Source organism: Erythrolamprus reginae, chromosome 2, assembly GCF_031021105.1.
Source record: "Erythrolamprus reginae isolate rEryReg1 chromosome 2, rEryReg1.hap1, whole genome shotgun sequence".
Classification (NCBI taxonomy): Eukaryota; Metazoa; Chordata; class Lepidosauria; order Squamata; family Dipsadidae; genus Erythrolamprus; species Erythrolamprus reginae.
In genome coordinates, this window is record NC_091951.1 from 256,827,364 (window position 1) to 256,840,370 (window position 13,007).

Sequence of the window (13,007 nt, forward strand, 5' to 3'; positions counted from 1 at the left end):
TTCTTAGAATCTGCTGATGATATTTAAAAGTGGAAATAGTAACAATAGAGATTCCAGTACTTTTTAATAAAGGTTCAATTCTTGTCCGTTTTATAGCATATATGAACAAATGAATTGCAAAGAGACATTGGTTTGTATTTGTTGCAGAGGAAGCAAAAAAAAAAAAGGAAGTAATTAAGTCTCCAGTTCTGTGATCAGGACTTGGCCCTTACATTCCGTCGTTTAAAATTGGTATTGAATGTATTATACAGTTGAATTTCAGCTTATTTCTGTCATATAGACTTTTTTATTTCTTCAGTTCAGTGGCAGACCAACTGTGGGCAGCTCAAATATAAAAAAAGAATACAAATACAATAATGTAAATAAAATATACAATAAGGGAAATAACAAAACTGCAATCCAGAGCACATCTTTACTACGTATAGAACATATAAATCAAACACCTCTAAAATCTACTCCGTACTATCAAGTTGGGAGGGGCTGTGCAATTTTGTTTGAAACTCATTCCAGAAGGCAGGCACCGTGACAGAAACGTATTGTTGATTTAACATAATGTTGATTTATAATGAGACCTAAGAACAATATGGTTTTTCTACATTCTGCTATTTTATTTAGGACCAAGTCCAATGGCAGCACAGCTGCCATTTTAAAAAGATCCAGATGGTAGGACTGTACATTTTAGAATGTTATTTATAGTATTATCTATGATGCCAGTAATTTTGTTATTACGTTCTGGCAGTAGCATTGTGGTGGTTGGTTTGTCAGCTTCCTGTTCCAGAGACCTCAACTTATAATAGTTTATTTAGTGACCACTCAAGGTTACAACCTTTGCAGCATCCTCATGACCATGTGATCAAAATAATAATAATAATAATAATAATAATAATAATAATTATTATTATTATTATTATTATTATTATTGTTTATTGGATTTGTATGCCGCCCCTCTCCATAGACTGGGGCGGCTAACAACAGTGGTAAAAACAACATGCGACAATCCAATACTAAAGCAGCTAAAAACCCTTATTTTAAAACCAATCATACATACAAACATACCATACATAAATTGTAGAAGCCTAGGGGGAAAGAATATCTCAGTTCCCCCATGCCTGACGACAGAGGTGGGTTTTAAGATGCTTGGCAAATTTATTTATTTTTTGATTTGATTTGATTTGATTTATATGCCACCCCTCTCCGAGGACTCATATTTATGACCACTGTTGTGTCCCAAATTCATGTGATCCCCTTTTTCAACCTTCTGACAAGCAAAGTCAGTGGGGAAGCCAGATTTAATTAGCAATCAGGTTACTAAGTTATCAACCGCAATGGTTCACTTAACAACTGCAGCAAGAAAGATCATAAAATGGGGGGATTTATTTTAAGAAATGTCCCACTTAGCAACGTAAATTTTGGGCTCATCCAGTGGTGGGCAGGAACCAGTCCGCCCGGGTGCGTGGTTTCGGTAGGTCCCCGTCCGTGCACGTGCGCAACTGGTGAGATATCGGCGATTTTTGTGGGTTTTTCGCTTCCACGCCAAAAATTGCCAAATCTCATGCAAGGATGCCTGTGCGCCAGAGATTTGTGTGATTTTTGCTTATTTCTTTGCTTCTGCGCATGGGCAGAAACAACAAAAGCCGAAAATTGCCCAAATCTTACGCAAGCTCAGACACTCGAGTGAGATTTCAGTTGTTGCGTATGTGCAGCAGCCGAATATCATGCGAGTGTGTGAGTGCGCACACCAGAAGTACACACACGCGGAGTGCACATTGAGCGCCAGCAGCTGCAGCCCATCACTGAGCTCAACTCAATTGTGGGCATAAGTTGAGGACTACCTGTCATTTTATAGCATGCATCTTTTCTTGCTCTCTGTTTGGGAGTAGAAATCAAGTAAAGAAAAACAAATCAATGCATGTATATCTGCCAGTTACTCCTTCCTGAAATGTATACTTTTTATCTGAGTTGCTATAACAGTTGTGGGTGGACTTCCTTTATTCCTATATTGATCCAATGAGAAATATGAAATACGAATGAGTGGATGGAAGGATATGTCACAGGTTTATTTTGAATACTTCAAAGCAATATAGCTAATGCTCATGCCTCTTTTTTTCCTCATAAATAACTACTCTGTGTGGTGGGTTGGACTGGAAAAGAGTGACTATCCCAAAGTCATACAGCCATGTTGTGGGCTTAAGGGAGGTTTAGATCTCCTGCTTTCCACCATACCAAACTGTCCTAACTTTGTGTTTATTTTAATTTTTATTATTCACAGTGCAAAAGGGCCTTAGTGAAGAAGCATCCTATATTTTTAAAAGAGTTATCCAATTATTACCAGTAATTATTATTATTATTATTATTATTATTATTATTATTTATTAGATTTGTATGCCGCCCCTCTCCGAAGACTCGGGGCGGCTAGCAACAATATAAAAAGACAATATAAACAAATCTAATATAAAAAAAACAATCTAAAAAACCACAATTTAAAGAACCAATCATACATACAAACATACCATGTATAAATTCTATAAGCCTAGGGGGAAAAGGAAATTTCAATTCCCCCATGCCTGACGACAGAGGAGCTTGCGAAAGGCAAGGAGGGTGGGGGCAACTCTGATATCTGGGGGGAGCTGGTTCCAGAGGGTCAGGGCCGCCACAGAGTAAGCTCTTCTCCTGGATCCCACCAAACGACATTGCTTAGTCGACGGGACACGGAGAAGGCCAACTCTGTGGGACCTAACCGGTCGCTGGGATTCGTGCGGCCGAAGGCGGTCCCGGAGATATTCTGGTCCGATGCCATGAAGGGCTTTATAAGTCATAACCAACACTTTGAATTGTGACCGGAAATTGATCGGCAACCAATGCAGACTGCATAGGATGGCTCATACGATGTCACACATAGCTTATGGCCCTGACAAAACCTTTCTACTGATATTCTAATAGTCTACCTATTAGTAGTTGGAATTCAATGATGTCTCATTCTTAATGTCCCTCCAGTGTTGGATTGGGCACAATCTCCCCAACTACTCAGAGAACTCAAAAAGAGCTCCTCCAAAGATCTGGACTGTCTAAAATTATACACGTTTAGAGAAAGAGGAGAGATATGGACAAAACTTCTTGCTGTTTCCTAAACTTGATTATTTCAGACATTTCATTACCCAAACTAAATAACATCATCTGTACTAGTATTGAGTAGGATTTGCTCTCATTTTTTTTCCTACCAGCATGAATGATGATATCTAATTTGGGTAACGAAATGTCTTCAGGAAAACAGTGAAGCTCAGAGAGCACCATTTCAACCCTGAGGTACAAATATTCTCCTCTTATCAGAATAAAACTCTTTATTAGATTAAGACTAGCTCAAGGCGTGTGGTAAAAAAGCATGATGGCGATGTCAATCATTTCTTCTGTTTTTGTTGTGATGGTTTTCCAAAAATACATTTGCTTCTGAGAAGACAAAGAGTAGTTCCTTGGACAGCCCGTGCTTTATCTATCAGACTGTACCTCACAGATGGTTTATATTGCTGGATTTAGGCCTCTATTATTAGAAGTGATCTTAGTTTACATTGCTATATAAATTGCTTTATACTGCTTAAATGGCATTTCTAATGGTTATTTGCAGAATTTGTATGTTTTCTGGGTTAATCCTTGTAAATCGTCCTTTAATTTTATATGCATCCATATACAGTATTTAGAGAAGGATTTCAAGAAATGCAATTAAGTAGGCTGTTTGTTTAAGAGCTAGATCTTAAGAAGGAAGCAAGTAATTTCTGGAAGAACATGTTTTGAGATAAGCAATTTCCTTTCACATTTTCTCTTGTTTCGCTCTCTCAAGCAACACTGAGATTGATCATAATACATTACTAATAGGAACAAGAGGAATGACTGTTGTACCAATAATTTATACTAAAACCACATTTTGGGGGAGTTATTTTTTCAAAAGAAAACTCAATAACCTTCATGTGTGCTAGGTTAGATTTGAATTTTGAGTTCTTTGGATTATACGGGAAATATTTATGATAATATATGCGATAATTAGTAGCTGAATTGCAGGGGCAGATGTTAAATCTTCAGCCCACTTCTCGATATTTGGAGAAAGCTTTTGAATGTCACTATTCAGTCAAAACATTTTCAGAATTCAAATTTGCTATAGAAATTTTTTCAAATATAGGCACGTTTGGCTGAACTTTTCAAAGTTATAGGATGGTTGCAGGCAGGGGCGGGCTACCATTCCCAGCCCTACCGGAATGAGCTGGGAGCACGTGCCCCCCCTGCACGCCCCCACACCCTGCACGGAATTCGGCTTCTGTGCATGCGCAGAAGCCGAATCTCGCATGAGGATGAGATTTCTGGTTTTTTTGCTTCTGCGCATGTGGAAATAGGCTAAAAAGAAGTAAGTGGCTGCTCACTGCTGCCCAGCACTGTTCGCCCCCCCATACCTGGCATGGCAGCTCTCTGCCGCCTTTCGCCCTGCCTGCCCGCCATGCCTCTTGCAGTAGCGGCTCTCTGCAGCCACCACCACCTTTCACCCTCCCCGACCCCCATGCCTCTTGCAGCAGCGGCTCTCTGCAACCACAGCCACCTTTCGCCCTGCCCACCCACCACGCCTCACATGGCAGCAGCTCTCTGCAGACGCTTTTCGCTCTGCCCGCCCGCCATGTCTCTCGCAGCAGCAGCTCTCTGCAGCCATACCCACCCATCACGCCTCTCGCAGTAGTGGTTCTCTGCAGCCGCAGATGCTTTTTGCCCTGCCCGCCCGCCACGCTTTTTACAGAAATACCTACTAGTGAAAACTATAATTTTGGACAGAATTACACAATTCACAATTGTGAATTAAATTACACAATAGTTCAGAATAGTGTTTGTGGTGGCAGGGATCCCCAATCTAGTAAACGGAACAGCCCAGCTGAACTTATTATTGCGTTGCCTTGCAGTTTTGTGTTCTACTAAATATTTTCAACTTGAATTCACGCATGTAATTAAAAAACTAAATGAATATATATTGTCTCCAAATGATAGTAATATGTGATCTGATTCCTTATATTCTGAATTTTTAAATGTTCTGCAATCTCAGCCAGAGAGTTTAAATTTCTAAAAATGTTGTGTCCCAAGAGCTAGTCTGCAAATCCTTTCAGAATTAGTGCTATAGCAAGGATTATTGCCACTGCCAGTACGTTAATATGTATGCATTTTTTCCCTTTCATGTTAGAGAAGTGCGTGATATTTTACAGATGGAAATAGTAAATCTGATCCATGTTAAGAAGAAGAAAATGCAAAGCTGGATTCATATGTACAGATAGGATTATAGGAAGGTTTGCTATAAAAATTAATCTCAAGACATCAAAATAAATACTTACTGGGAGGGGAAGAGAATGAACGAATCGTAGCAGCATTATATCTCAACTGAAAATATTTGGGATATTTTTAAGAAACTCAGTCCCTGCTCTTATTCAACAGCTAGAGAAAGCACTGAGATATTTTTCTGTCTTACAACTTAATTAGAGTTAAATAGAGCCATAAAGGAGAATATTTGTAACTCGGGGTTGAAATAAGATAACCTTTATTGTCACTTTTTTCTGTGAACTCAGTGGCACATAATAAAAAATGAAATTTTGATGGTCGCTCTCAAAAGAAAAATAAATATATAAGCATGCACACACTTGCATGTACATATACATACGCTGTATATCGGGGGTGTTAAACTCGATTTCATTGAGGGCCAGATTAGGGTTGTCTCTGACCTCGGGGGTCCAGGGTGGGCATGGCCATGATGGACGTGGCCAGCTCCATATAACTTGTGTTGGGGCGCCAGTTGTGGCCCGAGCACTCTGCCAGTGAAAACTAGCTTCCGAGCTCCATTTTCGGTTGTGACAGCCTCCTGAAACTTGTCAGCAAAAATGGAGCCCGGGGGATCACATATGGCCATTCCGAGCTCAGTTTTCACTGGCAGAATCCCCACAGGCTGATCCTTTGCTTTTTTCCAGGGCAGCCCTGCAGACCACATCTAAGCTCCCCACGGGCCGAATCTGGTCCCTGTTCTTGAGTTTGACACTCCCTGCTGTATATATATATAAACAGTCACACACATATGTCCATCATTGCCAAGTAGTCTCAATATTATTAGCAGCCATCTGATCGGCATGATCAATGGCAGACAAAAACCAGATGACTGATTTCTCACTGCCAGAAGTGAGGGTGGAAAATACTGGTGGTGCCTACAGATCAGCTGGCTTGTGGAAACTGGATCATGATTTCCAGTTGAGGGAGGGAGGGAGGGAGGCCCAAATAGAGATGTTCATATCTCATCAGGTGTTGCCACAAAGAAGAGGGAGTCGGCCTATTCTCCAAAGCACCTAAAGGTAGAACAAGAAGCAATTGGTGGAAACTAAACAAGGAGAGAAGTAACTTAGAACTAAGGAGAAATTTCCTGACAGTTAGAACAATTAATCAGTGGAACAGCTTGCCTCCAGAAGTTGTGAATGCTCTAACACTAGCAGTTTTTAAAATGTTGGATAACCAGTAAAGGGCAGCCATTTGCGGTCCTACTTAAATGGTCGGGGGGAGGCTCCTCTCCAAACTGCTCAGCCAGGAGACATGCCGGGCGGCTCGAGACCATCAATTCGCCACAGGGGTCCAGGGAGGAGACCGGCAAGGCGCTGCTGGAGCCCGGGGCGCCCTTGGCCAGGCACAAGCAGCAGGAGGGCTTCAGGAAAGCTTCTCTCCCGGTAATGAGCAAAAATGAGCTCCTTCTGAGCCGCTGCTGAGAAGGACGCAGGCTCAAGCAGGGTTCTGCCCCGAGAGAGGTGGGCAAGACATGCGTTGTGAGGCGCTGGATATTGGAGGTCCAATCAGAGACCATGGCTCCACTCGGCAGGATGTGAGGATGACCGAATCCTCATGGCCGTCAGGCACTGGGATGGCCTTCCAGGGAAAAGGAGTAATTATAACACATGCTAATATAAAAGGCAGAGGGGCAGCCGCCGCGGGTGCCCTGGGCCATGGCTGGGGCGCTTCCGGGGGCAGGGCACCTAGAGCAGGCAGGGCAGCAAGCGCATCTCCAAGCCGAGCAGCTCAGAGAGGTGGCCAATGTGGCTGCCCGCTGCCAGCCACACCCGCCCACATGCTCCACCCTGGAGGATTTCTTCCTGCTGGCTGGCAGCTCCGGGTTGGGACTGACCGCCGCCGTGCCTCGCAGGACCCAGCCCCATGGCTGCTGGTCAGCCCAGCGGCAGAAGCACCCCACCCCCGCCGAATGAGCACTGCACTCTCTGGCCTCACCTAGCTGTGGGTGCTGTCGCTGCTGGCTGGGGCAGTGAGATTCGGCTTCTGCACATGCGCAGAAGCTGAATCTCATGTGCATGGCGGGTGGCGATGGAGATGCCTGGAGCCCACCCCTGTGGATAACCATTTATCTGAAATAGTGTAGGGTTTCCTGCCTAATCGGGGTTGGACCAGAAGACCTCCAAAGTCCCTTCCAACTCTGTTGTTATTATTTTATATGTCTGCATACATACTAGCTTAGTGTATGACTACTGATATCCAAACTGCCAATTCTATGGCTCTTCTGGCAAAAAAGATTGCCCATCAGTATTTTTAAAAATCCACTATTCATTGTTGCACACACTTCTCTGAAAACCAGTTAACTTAAGTAATGAGATAATAAACCATAAGTTAACTTATCCTTTCTGAAGTCAGGATGATATAAATCCATTAGTCCTGAAGATGTGAATAAATTTTAAGAGGACATTACATCTCTTGACAGCAAGAAGAAAGTAAAAGTGAATTAAAAGTGAATTAAAGAAAAAAATTCCACAGTAATCAACTGTATCTTTCAATTGGTTGAGTTCAGTTGTTGTTTTTTCTACTATCCTCCTCACTACTGTTTGACTGTTCTTCTTTCTTTCATCCAGAATGACCTTCATCATAATGAATTTCTTCCTGTGTGTCATTTTTAGGTCATTAGTCAGCATTGTTTCCCTTGTGTAGTTTGAGGTTTTAGCAGTGCTAGGTTGCAATTCTCATGTCCCCGTTATTTATATCTATGAGAGAGGCCTATTTCCAAGAATCTCAGAGCATCTTGTTTCCCCCTCTGACTGGTACAAATACAGACAGGTTCTGTATTTCCAAGCAATCTACCTTGGAGCGGGAAATTAATTTTATTTGGCTTGTACTGTATATTGGCTTTTCCCTCTTGCACCTGCCCATGGCATAAATAAGGGGCGAGTACAAGTGCACTAGAGTGCCTTCCGTCCCCTGTCCTATTGCTCTCCTATATCTCCTATACCTTTCTTCTATTCCTATATCTATTCTTTCATTGATATGTTCTATTACTATACCTTCTTTTCTATTATTTCTTAGATATATTTTACTATGAGTTTCTCCTCTATAACCTTCATTGTGTATTTTCCTATGTGCATATACCCACTAAAACCCTCATTTTGTATTGGACAAAATAAATAAATAAAATAAAATAAATAATCCCATCCTGAAGGAGTTAATGTTGCAGTCACATTGGACCCCTGAGAGGACACTGCAAAGGTTTGCTACTTGCTGAAAGGAAAAACATAGTTTTGACACTGGAACTAGAAGGGTAATTTTTGAGCTGCATATAGTAAGATTTTATCCACAGAAAAACAGCTGCAGCACATAGGAGCATATGAGGCTTCCCCATTTGTTCCAACTACAATATAAACACCTCTTGGCAACCTCTTTGGGAGGGGAGGGGCATATCTTCATGAGGTTGTCTTTATCTTATCCTTACCTTATAAAGACGCCTCTGAAGATAGGATCCTCTCCTCCTCCCACAAAGAGGTTACTAGGAGATGTTCACATTGTAGTGGGAACAAACGGAGAAGCCGAGCCCCATATGCTTGCTTGTTCTGCAGCTGCTTTTCTGAGGATAAAATCTAATGTACTTCAACAACTATTGTGTTTCTAGTAATGTTAGCTGGCCCTAGTAGGCTTGAATGGCCCTTCATTTACCTGTTATTGGAAGCTGCTGAAGGTGTATCACTCTCACTTGAGTCTCCGTGTATTCTTCTCTGGTGCGTTCTTGTTTATTTCCTCAAATGGGAGGGCTGAGCTTGTTCCCCCCTGTCAGTTCTGCCCAACGGGAACACCACTTACTTTCTTGTGCAAATTTCCTGTTCAGAGGTATTCAGAGACTAGCTTCAACTTTCCTTTTGGTCAAAGGCTTATGGTACATGTACAAAGAGATAAAGCAAGAGTTGGTCTCTGTTACCTATATCAGTGATGGTACACGGAGTGGCACAAGGAGCCATTTCTGAGGGCACACGAGACGTTGCCCTATGTCAGCTCCAGCTCACATGCGTGCACTGGCCAGCTGATTTTTGGTCTTTTCAACCATTTTTGCTCTTCCCAGGCTTCAGGAAAGCCTCTTAGCAATAGCATTTATCGTTTAGATTTATATACCGCTTCAGAGTGCTTTTATAGCCCTCTAAGTGGTTTACAGAATCAGCATATTGCCCCCAACAATCTGGGTTCTCATTTTACTGACCTTGGGAGGATGGAAGGCTGAATCAACCTTGAGCCGGTGGTGAGATTTGAACTGCTGAATTGCAGCTAGCAGTTAGCTGAAATAGCCTGCAGTGCTGCAATGGGCTAATGGGCCAATCTGAAGTCCGGAGGCTTCAGTGAGGCCTGTGTTCATGGGCGGGGCAGCATGGGGGGTTGTGAGCATATGCGGGGGGGTGCACTGTGGGGGTTGAACACATGCGGGGGGGGGGGGGAAGCATTGCATTATGGATGAGGGCATGCGTGCACTATTGCGTATGGTCAAACCCTTTTGGAGTCCGAGCCAAAAAAGATTTGCCCTCACTCACCTATATATTTTTATGTTGGCAGATTCCTGTTAATGTTTTCCTTGTTCTTGCATCCCTCACCTTCGTCATTGGTTCATTAACGGTTTGCTGTCTATTGTGCCTCTAGATCAGAGCTGTGCAAAATAAATAAAAATGGAGACCTAATTTAAAAGTTAGAAATTCTCTTTTCTTCTTCCCCACTTTCAGGCATAATTCTTGCCTTTCCTCCTGCCTAAATAAGTTTTGTTGTGGCTGAAGAAATGTTTTTTTAGGTTAGAGGAAGCAGAGAAGGATAGAATCGTTTTATTTATTTATTTTAATTTTGCATTGAGTGTTATTGTAAAATTGTTTTGCAATGTGAAATCCCAATCACATCCCAAATTCTTCTAGGGTGGGAAGAGATCATCAAAAGGGAGAAGGGGCTGTTGAAAAACCAAGCACTGTGTAACGTCTTTTAATAGCTGCCAAAAACTACATCAGGGCCCAAAAGCAAATAAATCTAGTTCTGAAGTTAGCTCTGCTTAAGGTCACAGCTCCCCAAAAGGTGGGGGAGGAATCTTGTTCTCAACCTAGCCAATCCAGGATCATCAAAAATGTGGACATGTTCAATGTGATTTGATAAAGCCTGAGCATAAAAATCGCATCACGTTTTTTGGTGTTGGCCTCCATCCCATCACTGAAGCTGTTGCATCTTTTCCCTACAGCAGGGAGCAAAGTTGGACGAATTCTCCAACTATCTTATTTAGTGTGCCTTGTGCACAGGAATTAGAGGATCCCTATCAACAGTAAGCTGGGGCAGAGACATCCGGTATTGAACATGAGAACAGCAAAGTCCATATCTCTGTGCTTTTTTTGACAGCTGAAGGACCGGAAGAGAGCATTTTATCGAGCTACAGGAAAAGCCCCTTGCTATTCTGGACACTATTGTGAAAATGCTAGTCATCCATCTTTGCACGTAGGTTCAGTTGGTTTCGCTAAACAGTCATTTTGTTAGTTAAACCTGATATAAGTCATTGTCAAATGTAGCATTTCAGAGTTTTTTATTGTACCTAATTTGTTGCTGGCCACTTTCCCCCCTACCCAGATGGATATAATATTCATAAGCCAGAAAAATAACTGGTAATTCTCCACAAAGAGCATGAACTGAATTGTGAATAGCGCAGTACAGTTTATGGCTCTGAATAAGAAGTATTGAAAATTACAAGAGACACTGTAGAAAAATCTGAAAGCCTCTTTCACTGCATTTATGTACATTTTTCCAAAGGTGTTGTTAATAAATGTGGATTAAACTTGGGGCAATCCACACTTATGCCAAAACATGGTTGTTTATAGTAGTATTCCTTAAATGCTTTGCTCTTGGGACCCCTTCACACTTCTAAAATTTATTGGGATGACGTTTGGTTTGTTTGTTTGGTGTGTTTTTTTTTTTAAACAAAATGTAATGAAAACTGAGGTGATATTAATTTTTTGCAAATAACTTCAATATTTGACTAAAAAAGAATTATTTCTCAGACAACCCATTTTAAGAATCAGAGTTTTCTACTCAGGAACACAAGCTCATTTACTAGGTTTTTACTGTCAGTCATATCTTTAAAATGCTGTGACATACATACAGATAGAGATTCACTTCTGATCTTAGTCAGCTAGCCACTAAGTATTGTTTGTTTATTTAACTAGGTACTTTACCTCAGAGTTCTGCTTATATAAATAAATACTTATATATAAGCACATAAAGTGTCCTACAATAGTTAAGCAAAATGTGGAACATGAAATGTGACTATTAAAATCAGAATAGAATGTATAGCTTATACAGTTGCAGTGGTGAGGACTTTCCTATTCCTTCCTAATTGACAGTTAATTTTAGCATTTCAAAATGGATGTTTTTCTATGTGCGCCAAACGATTTCTGGCATATATTGACTGAAAAGCCTGTCCACAGATAAGCTGACTCTCAAGTTTTTACCCAAAATGCTGTGAAAACTCCATCACCTGTGGATAAGCCAGTGCTCAAAAGGTTCATGTAATTTTTACAGTTGCCTTAATGTGAGTGATCCATGGATTATTCTTTTTTCATTGTGTTTGCAAAAGATACAGCTATTTTAGTGATTCAGAAAGATGTGCTTCATTCATACTGACTTGTTGTTTTGCATAGTCCTGGGGATAAGACATTAGTGTGTTTAAATTTTAGGTAACTTGACATGTGTAAGGCATTGAACAGATATTGAACAGAAATTTTTAGATATAAAATACATTAGCTCTTTTCTCCAAAGAGTTACCAGTAGTTTATATACTACAGGGTGGGTTCCAAAAGTAATGGATTTTTTTAAAAAAAGTAATTTACTTAACAGATTTGCACAAACACTTAAAATTCTTCAAAGTACTGTCCCTGGACCTCTACACATTTTTTCCAGTGACTCTGCCATGATTGGCATGCGCCCTGGAAGGCGTCTTTGGGGACCTCTCTCAAGGTCTTCATCACGGCTGATTGGATCTCTTCTATGGACGAAAAACACGCCTTGCCACAATGCGCTTTGAGTCCGCGAGTTTCTGGCCAAACACCAGCTGCCAACGCTGCCCCACCACCCCTGTAGTTCTGACGTCGCCCCAGCAGACTTCTTTTTGTTTCCTTGGATTAAGCAGCCCTGAAAGGAACCTGTTTTTCGTCCATAGAAGAGATCCAATCAGCCGCGACGAAGACCTTGCGCCCCGGTCATGGCAGAGTCACTGGAAAAAATATGTAGAGGCCCAAGGACAGTACTTTGAAGAATTTTAAGTGTTTGTGCAAATCTGTTCAATAAATTACTTTAAAAAAAATTGCATTACTTTTGGAACGCACCCTGTATTTCAAAGCTATGTTCCGTCCATCCACCATGCACAACGTGCACATGCACTGCTTATGTGAACACGACCTGTGTAAGTTTCTTACACAAATTTCCCTTTAGATTTTGCAAAAGTTTTGTTCAGCTACAGAACAGATTACAAACGTAGTGCTTGTCCCTGTTATGGAAAATGATTTTCAAATTATGCCATTAGTAGCTACCAAAACCATTCAATAGGATTAGAGTTTCTATTGTTCTTTGCAAATGTCACCATAATGATATTATGAGAAGACCAGGCCAGAATGCTTAGAAATATTTGATGCAGAAATTAAATACAGTGATACCTCGTCTTACAAACGCCTCGTCATACA

The 13,007-nt window shown here is 41.3% G+C and overlaps 1 protein-coding gene across 5 annotated transcripts in view; it reads left to right on the forward strand.

Moving 5' to 3' along the window:
• The window catches only part of MOB3B (MOB kinase activator 3B), a 97,820-nt gene that overhangs the window by 60,219 nt on the left and 24,594 nt on the right, over positions 1 to 13,007 (forward strand). The gene's annotated exons all lie outside the window — the stretch shown is intronic.